Here is a 13,174-nt window from a genome sequence, read left to right as displayed (position 1 = left end):
AAAACTATGAAACATTTTGACGTAGCATTCTAGATAACATCTACTTTAAGATTATATTGTACATTCCATTATCTCTCTAAACCTACATACAAGTATGTATTTCAAATGTAGGTCAGCAATATAGGTGAACTTTATGAATATGTAGACAATATATCCTGTGCAATCAAACAAACGTTATTGGAGATTTGTGGAAGTAATTGTTTTCAAATTCAAACACGTATAGCCAATGGCGAACCGAAATTGCTGTGCGAAAGTTTTATTTTGTTATTTTTATAACTGCGCAATGGTGTACAACGGGAATATTAATCAGCTATCGGAACAAGAGAGCTCTTAATGATTACTACCTACGCAGACAAATGAAATTTATATTTAGATTTACGAAAATAATCTCAAGACGATGTCTTTGACGAGGCAAGTCTTAATTTTGCTTATAAATTGAAGGGGAAGTTCGGATTCGAATAAAAATTACATGGATGCTACTCGTAGGACCGTCACAGTAAATTACTTTGCAAATTCATGGAATATGAAAACCAATTTATTTATTTATTCAAGTTATGTTTTTACCGAAATTGTGTTCAGACAATTATTTGTAAGAGATCTCAAGGGTAGGTTCACGCTATCAGTGTAGAAAAAAATATCAAATTAACGAAATTGAATCACAATAGTAAAATTTTAAATTTAAAAACTTTTTAAAAACTCGTAACGATAAAAAAGAAATTGCAAGAACGTAAAAATTATGATAACAAATACTTATCTATAATAATGAAATTGGAAAAAATAAAAGCAATTGTTTATAGTTTAGTGCTGTTATAATTAGTCATTTTATATTAATTAAAATGACTACCCAAAAGGGTAATTTAGGTGTGGGTGGATACTTATATTTAGTACAAAATTAATTCGTCGCGGTGTTCCAGAGAGGGTGATTATGGGCGGACCATGCATTATCCCAATTAATTAATCGGACGGTCGCTGATCTATATGTACACTAGTATGGCTAGTTTGCAGTTTAATTGAACTGTAACATATATTATTATTCATCAAATTTGTTCTTTTTTAGAACTGTCACAGATTCCGTTTTGTATCTTTTTTAAATAAAATGTTATGGAGTTAAAAACTTTGAATGATTTTAATGAATTTCCATTTACTACATTTAATAAATATTTATATATAATCGCAATAAAATTGTATAGGTACATTAAACATCGTATAGACGCTCTATACCGGCCGTAGTTAAACTATTTTTACTTAATTTATTTTTATATTCATCATATTTTTTTATTATCTAGGTGTTAATTTTTCTTTTATTTCATATTATTTATTAAAAATTTTGTAAGAAAGTAAATTAGTGTTTATAATTTCATCTACATTTGATAAAATAAAACATAGTAATCTGTATACGATTTTTGCATATGGAGTAGGATGATCACAAACAATTGCATGGTAATGCAAAGAATCTTCGTAAGCAGAATTTGTCGTACCGAATGTGCCATTTACAAAACTTGGCGGGTCGCAATTTGAATATGGCGGCTGTAAACAAAGCACCGAACAGGTCTTAAAATTTTGTACGCTTCCTGAAAATATTCCTTTTAACTTTTACTTAGACGCGAACGTTTGGTTAACCTTTACTCAAGTTGATAAGTTTCGCGTTTGGGAACGCCCACAGTGTACGAGTCAGTTACTAAACTTTGTGCCTTTAATGAGCTAGTTTGCTGTTCGTTACCTAGACAGTGTTTTCCCAAGAGCAAGCGAATGACCACACACAATATATATATATATATATATATATATATATATATATATATATATATATATATATATATATATATATATATATATATATATATATATATATATGTATGTTCTTTTCCTTACTGTACTGAACTAAAAAATCTATTTTCGCATAACTAATAAATGTTTTACGAGTTATATATCATTACATATATAGTCTAGGTAAACTGTGAAACTTGTCAAATTTTGAGACTTTCATATCCTACGTATTGTTGGATGTTGGTTAAACACAGTAAAAATGAATCTTCACCTTTAAATGTTTTTAATATTTCATATATTGTATATTTTTATATTATAAATTATAATTACAAATTATGCATGGTTTACATCATAAATTTAGTTATTAACTGTCGTTTTAAGAGGGATGCTGCTGCCTATCCCTATACTGTTAAGGTTCTTTAGTCGACTCTTACAATACTCACGGGAAAGGAAGAGCCTATTTATTCTATGTTGGAACCACACAGCAGTAAGAATGCGGTGATATAGTTAAAGTATGATGAAATATAATTTATATATACACACTTATATATCTGTGGTCAAATGTCTTTGGATTTCTATGATAAAATATGTATTACTGAAATATCTTTAAAATGAGACCGATTTATATTATCGAGATTCGAATGGATTACAGTTTTAAAACCGATCTCCAATCACTGTTTACCCGATGTTCGTCCGCTTATTTGCATTAAGATTTCACTGCGCTCCAACATTTGAAATTATAATTTGCACTTCGTTTAACTTGATGTTCAACAACTTCCCCTGTTTGTGGATTTCTTACTTAGCATTTTTGCATTAAGGATATAATATAGGTTACATCTGCATAAGTTTGATTCGATTGGATTTTATTCAAAAACCACTTTAAGTTGAATAGAACTGTGGAGCGAGAAATTCGATTATTAATTTATCTTTTAAAATTAAATTTGAAGATATCAATTAATGATGATAATGGAATAATTTTAATGGAATTTATGTTCACCTTTGAAGTATCTTTTTATCTTCACCTAATGATGAAATTAAATAAATTACTTAACATTATGGTGACTCAATCTTAGCAACAAATGTCGCAAATATTTATTTAAGAAGACATATATAATAAAATTATAAAAAAATCAGAATTCTATATTTGCGCAGAAATCCTTACTTTCTTACTAACATTATAAATGTGAAAGTGAGTTTGTATGTTGCCTTACAACGTCTTAACGGTTTAATCAATCACGTACTATATGGGATGAAAAAGGCTATAGGCTTTCCTTATCCTGGTAAATAAACGTATTTCGGTCACGTAGATGATATTGCGGGTAAAAGCTAGTTTTAAAATTCAATAAAAAATCTAAATATATATTTTTACTTATTTTAATTTCTTATGCTTTTATACCGTTCAGTTAAAAATAACTGACTAAAAACTTGACCGTTTAAAATAATCTTGTTAATTTTATTCAGGTGTATTTCGGTGTATATTGTTGATTATTGCCTATAGACATGAACAGTACCATGGACATAACAGAGTATACTGTTTAGCCCATGATACCTCCCATACGTTACCATTACTGAGGACTCGGGTGTTATTCCTCTGTACTCCGTAAATTCACTACCATATTCCATCCTTCAAAACGAAATACAGCCATGCAAACTTAACTGCTGCACGGTAATATTGCCTTTGACCAAGTTTATTTATTTATTTATTGGAAAATTAAGTTAATAAAAGTTAAGTAATCAAGTTAATAAAAATAATAAGTACGTACTGTATATGTATATCTAATTTGAAAATAAAATGTAAGGTTTTACGGTTAATATACGAACTTTAAATTGATTTTATTATAAATTTATCGAAGGCATATTAGCTTTCAGTTCCCGTAACTTGGCAGTTTTTTGTTTGGTTAGACTCAAGTTTCGGTTTCCAGTAGATTTGTCTTCAAATCCAGTGTAGTAGGGCGCCTGGCGGATTTCCAAATGGCGTTTTCCCGCCATCACGCCCTAATTTTCTTTCCAACTAAAATTGTATGACTAGTGACTAAATTGTAAACCCTTTATTCATTTGTATTTCACAATACACCCGCTGTTAAGATCTCAGATGCTTTTCTGAGTTTACAGCAACCTACTGTATGAAAAAAAATATCAATCTCATCTTGTCCAAATATTAGTTTTTTTTTTCTTAAGAATTTTAGTAAAAAGTTTCGTACCCATTATATTTATTATATACCCTCTAGATTAAGGGTTCCGAATGGTACCGAAACTAGTCAACCTTTCTCGACAAAATTACACGTAAGTTAAGCCGGTAGTTATTATATTAAAGTTTAAAGAGATTGTATTATGAAAACTTAGTCAAATAGATTCAGCAGCTTTCAAGTGATGTTCGTATTATTATTATACGTGAAAGACGGACTTTTTTAGGCAGAAAATGTGTGATATGTCGCGTGTGTAAGTATATAGAACGCTAATAAAAAATACGAGTCAGCTAATTTGAAAATTAGCTGACTAAAAGTTGACCCGTTTTTGAGACTCGATGCTCTATCTATATAATATAAGGTATTGGTATTATCTAGATACGATTTTCTTATATATACATATGGATGAAGCCTCAAAGCAACGTTGACAAAAGATTTTTTTGTAACATTAATTGCCTTCCGATTTGTTGAGATTCAAACAACGTTACTAAATTTAACTTTTATTACCCGCTATGTTTGTTACGGGATTCGGATACAAAGGAATGTGACGGCAATCGATATCCTTTGTATCCCGGTGTAGCGTGAAACTGGAATATATTTAAAGTCATGTCAGCCTGTGTTACTTGTTTGCGGCAAACCTATTCATTGAAAGAGAGAATCACTTACGTTAACAATTTTCTGCTATATTTTTTACCTGAAACAAAAATGTTACATTATTAATATATAAAGAGAAACGTACACATTTTATAAGATATCTATAAAGTATTGTTCTAGCCTATCTTTACCCTATAAGTATGGTTAACGACTTTGTTTTCGACCCTATTTAATGTAGCAAAACATAAACGTTCATGTAATGTTTACGTATGAATGTACCTATGTAGTGATAGTAGGCCACTGGCCGTTTGATTCCTGTTTCTCAAAGTGACGCTGCAACAAAGCCTCTTGCATGGTAGCTTGAGATCCTTTGTACTTGTGCAGCCAGGCATAATGCCCCTACTCTGTTTATAAGTTATTGCATACGTTTAATAATCGTATTGCCCTTTGGATGCATTTCATTATGTATCCTTTGCTGAATATATGTATGAATATTTATTAATATTTGTATTTCTAGTACCTACTAGTAATATACACATAATTATTAATAAATTTATACGGAATTACTAGACTTATTGAACTTATATTTAGTTATTTAGTATAGTTAAGCTATTATAATAACATTGTATTTAGTGTCGCATAAATAAAACAAAAGTATTATACATAATTAAAAATAATAATATTAAAAAGATTTAACTTAACTAGAAATAACATTAGAGCTTAAATCTCTAAACACAAACACTCTGTGGTTATCTGACGAAACTCCAGCTAGTTGGAGGTAAATACGTCCAATTTCGGATACCGGCTCAAAATATCATTGAGTAGTTTCAATGTAAGAGATAGGGGAGTTTGATTAGCCAACTCTGTTCTTCTTAACGGAATATCAAATAAGTGCTGTCCACGTGCTCGCATGTAGTTACTGGGTGCTTCTGTTGATATATCATATGAGTTTTTCATAAAAAAGCAGATTTACTTAATGTATGTTGTAGTAAAACACAATTGCGTAGAAGTTTAAAACATTCATCAACCTAATAATAATATAATTTAAAAAAATTGGATAAATTATAACTCGTAATCACAGATGTTGACTTAAGAGTCGATGCTGCTTTTATATTGACGAAATTGGAAAATGAACTATGTAACCATATAGAAGTATCAGTACAATGAGATCATTAATATTTATAGTTTTGTATGAGTATTTATAATATTCTGTTTAAAACATTGATATGGATAAATATTATAAAAGATCTAGCTATTTTACAGTATAAAATTTTCAAATTCATTTAACTGGTTGCATAGATTTGGTATGGATGTTCTATGTTTGGTGTGACTGGTCAGGAATAAAGTTAATTAAATTCCTCCCGATTTCTAATAAATTGTCTTCGAAAAAGAAAGATTAAAAAATATTCGTAAAAATATAAAGATCTCATTAAAATGAAAAAAAATATATAACCCGCCTATATTATTATACTATCCACAGAACAAGTAATCATACATACATATCTACAAGTAATCACTACGTAATAATAATATCCTTAATAAACGGCGTGTTGTTTTAAGTGGTTTCAAGCGTTTTTTTTTTATATTACGAAGATGGCAAACAAGCATAGACATAGATTGAGGGTAGTACCTTTTTTTTTTTTTTTTTTTTTTTTTATAGAACTTAGAATGGCAAACAAGCTGACGGCCCACCTGATGGAAAGTGGTATCCGTCGCCTATAGACATGAGCAGTACCATGGACATAACAGAGTATACTGTTTCGCCCATGATACCCCCATGCGTTGCCATTCCTGAGGACTCAGGTGTTATTCCTCTGTACCCAGTAAATTCACGCCATATCCCACCCTTCAAACCGAAACACAGCCATGCAAACACAACTGCTTCACGGTTGAAACACGAATGGGACAGAGGTACCCAAGCAATCGACTTTTGTACAAAGTCTCCCTCTGGTAAACCTGCTACGATTTCAAATATAAATAAGTATATTTATATTATATATATGTATATTTCTTTTGGCATACATCTAAGACACACATACACAATATTTTATTAACCAACATCAGCTCAAGCGTAGAAAACTGTAGGTATTTCTTAATTTATGAGTCTAAGCTATGCGGATCTATGACAATACTTTGATGGTTTTTGTTTTTGATTGACAATCATTTTGAATGAAATCTATTCACAAAGACTGGAGTTTAATCTATTACCCGAAGGCAACAGTGACACAAATTCTGATATTAAAATGAATTTAAAACTGATTTTTGCATTCAAAAGCTCAAATAGACGACGGCGTAACATAATCTTCTGTGGCGAAGCGTCCAGCTAAATCTGGATTAAATGCTTCAGGCAGTGCTAATGCAGATTTGTAAAGTACTGTCGAGCATCACAGACTTTTAAAAGGATAAAGTCCGCTAAGAAGTCTGACGTCTTCTCTACAAAGGCTATTTATCTTTATGTTCCTAAGATGTGCAACCCAAAGTTTGATCGTAGTTACTTGGAGTGGGGAGTGTTGTTGTCATTTCATCAACAAAGATTTATGGCCGACTCGATATTACTTCGCGGAAGTTTGATTTAATCTTGTCCATAACATCAAATATTACAGATAGAAATATTATGCTATTCCCTCATAAGATGGAATCTTTATGGAATGTATGAGCATACAGAAATAACTAATCAACAGCTTAAGTTATTTTGACGTAGTAAATAATACAAAGTTTCAGTTGACTGTAGATTTATATGATTTATATGATATTATAGAACTTTCAATGTGTGTGCAAATGACGTCTACATGTCAGAAATAGTCTTCAAACTTTGAAACGAAATAAGACAGCGATTTAAATTTCATACATACATAACATGTAATAAGCATGGCTCAAAGTCAGACAGAAACATAAGTAAACTTTGGAAACAGGAAACATTTTTTTTCGTTTGATGTACATATCTGAACATACTTTCAAAATTTCATTATAAAGTACTAAAATTCTTTATAATACAGATAAATAATAAAAATGATATTCAATCTATCAACTGTATACTAAGCGTGAATGATGATGTAACTGATCTCTCCAAACTGCATTCAGTATATTGTAATGTTCATGTAAGTGATGTGTCACGTCGGCCTTTTTTGGCATTCAAGTATTTTGGTAATCATTAAATAAAGAATCGATTCGAATAATTACTGCAGTTTTTGTACGGGTAAAATTATCGAATATTTTTCAATTGATTTCTGACGTTTATATTAATGAAAATAATAAATTAGATTTATGTAATATGATAAAAACATAAGTGGTATTCGAGTACTTACTGTATTAGAATAATGTATATCCGAGTTCTACATTTTGAAGGCGAGGGATGGGCAGCAGCGTCCCTTTAAAAATATCTTTAAAAACCTAACGTCGGATGCAAACCTGCCTGCCAAGCGTGGCAACTACTGGCAAAACTCTCCTTATGGGGAAAGCTTATGTCCAGCAGTGGACAGTTAAATAATGATAAAAAATAAGATGGAGCGATGATCAAATATATTACAGGGAGTTAGTGGATGCAGGTGACTTAGGATCTCTCTTTAAGACAGATAATAGGCGAGCGCTATGTTCATCAGAGAACAATGAAATGATAATGTCGATGACCTATATTTATACATTGATCGTAAATATAGGGCTTTGATTTCAAATAATGAATTATCATTAGGAGTCTTTTTCGGTTCTCTAAATTTCTAACTTTCCAAATTGTTAAGAATAGACGTAGTTAGAGAATTGAACTTATTTATTATGCACGCGCTGTGAAACTTGGCCTCGTGAATCCTCCAAGCTCCTCGCTTAGGGCATAAGGATTCTTATTAAATTTAAAAAGTTTAGAACGACTCAAAAGTTGGCGACCCGTACTAAATGGTATTTCGCTCTGATGGAGTAATAATATAAAATCTCATGTTCTATCTACCAAGACAGTTTGGATTACGTAATGTGATTACGTAATTTTTAATATTTCGTCAGTTAAAGAAATACCTATGAAGGGATAAAGATTGTTTTATAACTATATTTTTCATAGTATTTTTTAGTATTTGCAATTGAGATTACTCCCGTATTGGTCCTGTATTATTTTTGCTGATGATATTTACCGACATAGTCTTACTGATATTTTTTTTTTACTGTAAAATGTGAAGTGACTACTATAAATGCAAGTAACGTAAATTTTAGGAATAATTTAAAATCGAATAGAATAGAGACAATATATTTATTATTTAATGGCATTACAGTGTCATTATATGTAGGAATACATTGGACCATTTACTATTACTTCCTATTTCTTTCCCGGAATTGAAGAAAGCTATTAAGTGGGCAAAACACAATATACTAGTGCAGGGGAAGAAATACTCAAATTAAAATCCTATAACGAATCGCCTGGGGGTGGGGGAAAGGGATTGTTAGTAATGGAGACTAACAATCCTATTGCTAGTAATATATCCAACCAGGTCGACCTCCCCGCGATTTCCTCTGGAAACTATCATGTTTAATTTCTGATGAATCCATCTTAATAGGCTAACCAGCCTGTTTTCATTCTCATCAATCACCCTTCACTGGTGCTCCGCCAGTGTATCCCGTTAACACAGGCGGGGTTACCATTCCATTTTCACCCGTCAAAAAAAACGAACCGCCTGGTTAGTGTTGTACCTAATAGTTTTTTTTTTAAATGGGTGATGACGGAATTGTAACCCTACTTGCCGTATATGCTGGCAGAACTCCTTTGAGAGATGACATGTGAAGATGAAAGCAGTTCAGTTGGCCTATCGTGAGGAATTCACCAGGAACTGACCACGATAATTTCCAGGGGGAACCGCACGGAGATTGACTTGTTATGGTATATTGCTAGTATTGAGTACTAATTTCTCATTACTAACAATTCCTTTCCCTCCTTGCCTGGTAATAGTAGGCTTAATAAAGGGAGAGGATTATGTTTAACAGTGTGACAAGATAGTCAGATTTTGTTGCTGTGAACACGGCATAAAATATTCTAATTGAAAACTAAACGTTATTTACAGGCAATCAACTGGTAGTTTAACTTACAATCCAAGTAACTGCCTGACTATAAAATGCTCTATTACATAAATTATGTTAATGTTGCCTCGAGCTGACCTGCTCAGTGATGATTATACTGATATGCCTTTGTAAACAAATAATACTGTAGGCCTTTAATTTTTTTTCGTGAAATTTGAAAATATTTGTGTAAAAATGTAAAACAAAATATTCCTTATACGTCATCATGACTCTATCCGATTAGGAAACGATTTCCCAGCCATTAGCCATCCTGTTGTTCTTGTGAAGCAAAAATAGTCAAAATAAAGACGTCACTAAGTTAAATGTAAACGCGGCAGTGACGTCTGAGTAATCGGATTTAGATCGAAGCTTTTGACAAACGACTTTTTCTTTCAATTCATTGTAGCCTTTGACATTTACATAGATAGAAATTTGTAAAATAGGATTGTTCAAACCACTGGTATTTCTGTTTTCATCTTTACCATTTTTCAAATAAGATAAAACTACTCTATTGATATATACCTACTTTACATTACTAATCGTACACAAATAACTTTTTTCCCCGACTCGTAAAGTCAGCAAATTTCATCAGTCATTCCAAAGAACAAAACGGATACATTTCTAAATAATTCAAAATTTTGGATATTTTAAATTTATTTTGGTTATTTTTCAGTGATTCTGTTGTTGTATGTAATTTTAAAAATAACTATTTGGCATATTTAATTAATAATTGATAATTCTGGTCGATTTTAGTTATGCTTTACAAAATCGGAAGACAATTTACTTTTTCTTCCTTCTCTTTTTCCATATCTATTTGAGGTTATGGAACTTCAAGATAGATATGGATCTATTTCGTAAGTCAAACTACTAAAAAAATAACTTCTAAGAATACGATAATTTCTAAGAAACAGATATAAATTTTAGCTCATAGGTTGTCACTCAGCTGAATATCTCTTGGACTTAAGACCTAGATATACTCGTATTAAATGAGTTGGCTGAGATTTTAAATGTTTCTATTTTTTTATTTCACGGCTGTCCAACGCACAGTTGTTTTGTTGTTCAGTCATTTTGAAAAATTGATGATTAAAACACGACAAAGTTATTGAAACTCGAGATGTGATTTTAAAACAGTCAGGAGCCTGTTTAAAAGTCGTAGACTTACTTAGGTTTCGTATTTGAAGCGGCTTTTAATGGTCAATTGTGTGCGATTTTATATTGACTAACATGGGAATGAAACTTAAAAGAAACTACTAAGGATTCCAGTTTCATCACTTTTCAGTTACGCTATGTGTTCTCGGCCTGAAAGGTATGTATAATCAAATTAATGAACTCAGTCTAAGGTAAACTTATGGAAGGCGTGATTATTTGCAAGGTTTGTCCTTAAATAAAAGATAAGTAGGTAATCAAAAATATATTTCCGCTAGATTGTTTCGTTTACTATCACGTATTACATGTGATTTGTAAACCCATAAATGTTTGGCACATAGATAAAGTATACGCCTTTACCCACACCTACGGTTTGGTATGTTTATATTGTTTATCTGTGGTACTACAATGAGTGCCTTCTAGATAAAGAATATGATCTACCGTTCCTTAGATAAATAACTATTAGTACAATATCTGTTATTGCCCTATTATTTTTGGTATTGTTCATGTACCATTCAGATGTTTACTATCATTCCATAAGTCTAAGAATATCAACAGTACTATTGTTATAATTTTTTATTAGGTAGACTTCTTTTTACATTTTAATTATGTCGTAGTAAATTCATATCCACCCATTCATTATATGGCTATAGTGTAGGGTCTTTGTAGATTGTGGAAGTGAATATCTTGACAGTGTTCAAACTATTCGAAACTTTCTTATTTAACTCAAAGTAAAACAATCATTATTTAGCTACAATATGCCACTTTTGAAGTACAGAAACTTGTTAGGGCTTAGCTAAAATCAATCAACACAAACTAACTTGCTGACTAATCGAGTGTGGTGAACATAATTTTATCTGGTTTATAAGTAGAATTTATGTTATTTTATTGAAGCCTGACTATCTGACCGCTAGGCAAGTTATCGTTGCCACGTACCAAAAAGCCATCCGAATCTGCTAGTCACTCCTGAGAGTTTCGTGCGAATACAAAGGGTTTTAGTTTAATGTGATCCGAGAGCCAGCCAACCCCAGTGGGCGGCATAACCTCCGTGCTCACATGTAAAACTACATAAGTTACACAATTTTTCGACATCCATAAAAATAAATGTGTTTGTCGATGCTTGCCGTGTAATGTGAATTGACAACGTATATTATATGAAAAGGAAAATATAAACTAAAACTACATCCCTCGTATTCTTGGTATTCGTAGTATTATTTCTATTCCGAATTAGATAGATATTTAATACTGTAGAATATAGAAAATTTTATTTAAATTCAAATCCATTTAATCGCAGACATCAAAATCTATTTTGTTAGTAGAAGATTTAAAAAGTTATAATTTAATAATCCATATACTTGAGAGGTGTTCGGCCAGGACAGTAATAAACCGAAATGCCTCATCACAGGTGCATGGACATCCTCAGCTATCATTTTAAGAATAGTATTGTCACTCTCCCTCTTTCTTTTCACTACTGATGATTATTGATCACTATAAAATACTAGGAAAGCAACGACGTTCCGTGACTGGGATGTAAACAGAAAAGGGACAAAAAGTATCCTATATACCCTTCTCTATTCCATATACGACATAAAATTTTATAGTAATTGGTTAAAATGTTAAAGTGCTAAGAAATGAGAAACAAACAAGCTTATTTGCATATTTATAATATTAGCAAGAATAAGGATATTGAAACAGTAAACGGTGAAGTCCCGGAGGAAAGTCACTCTCATAAATCTCACGACAAATTTAATTAGAAAACAAAATAGGATAAGAAGAAATAATTAAATTGTTAAATTGGCTACAAAACAAAGGGAGTGCCGGTGAGAATAAAATGAATAAAGTGAAATAAGCCATAAAAAGACAGGCCTAATAAAGTAAGATTGACTATCTACCAATTGAATGTTTCATAATATAATACGTAAATGTGACTGGAATTCGCCAGTAAATAAAATATATAATATTAAGATATTTTTTCTATTACTACACAAAGTGGGTATAGAAAGTTTTCTGCAACCGTAATCTGAGTTCTTGTAAACTTATTCTTATATTTAAATATGTGAGGGCTGCATTTATAGTAAAATTACGTCATATTTATAGAAAGAAATAAGCTGGTATTTTTACTAGAATTATTTTGTTTAATTGACCACTAGATACTACTACTAGAAGTTTTACAAACTTCCATGTGTAAATATTTCTAATCAAATAACCAGTGACATGGACTTCCGCAAGATAACATCTAGTTCAGTAAAATATTTAAAAAAAAAAAAAAGAAAAAAAGCACAAATTGTTTAATTATACTGAACTCAAATTTCTTTGTGATCTCATTTATATTATAGATAAGCAAGTTTGTGAGGATTTTAATGTGGGTTGAATAGATTTGCATTACTTTAGTAAAGAAAAACTATCTATGTCCTAAAAAGCACGATTTAAAGTACTAAAACCTTTAAAAA

At 31.1% G+C, this 13,174-nt stretch overlaps 1 protein-coding gene across 10 annotated transcripts in view; it reads right to left on the bottom strand.

The window, feature by feature from the left end:
* Positions 1–13,174, bottom strand: part of LOC113518458 (solute carrier family 12 member 6) — a 174,331-nt gene that overhangs the window by 47,103 nt on the left and 114,054 nt on the right. The window contains exon 1 of one of the 10 annotated variants that reach the window (XM_052902104.1): positions 4,620–4,638. The exons of the other annotated variants lie outside the window; for them this stretch is intronic. The gene's annotated coding sequence lies outside the window, so the exon portion shown is untranslated. Of the gene's footprint in view, positions 1–4,619; positions 4,639–13,174 lie in introns of those variants that run through there. 10 annotated transcript variants of the gene reach the window in all.

Source organism: Galleria mellonella, unplaced genomic scaffold (assembly GCF_026898425.1).
Source record: "Galleria mellonella isolate WM207_F2 unplaced genomic scaffold, CSIRO_AGI_GalMel_v1 utg132, whole genome shotgun sequence".
Classification (NCBI taxonomy): domain Eukaryota; kingdom Metazoa; phylum Arthropoda; class Insecta; order Lepidoptera; family Pyralidae; genus Galleria; species Galleria mellonella.
The sequence above is the reverse complement of the archived record's forward strand: the minus strand, read 5'-3'. Positions and strand labels throughout refer to the sequence as shown.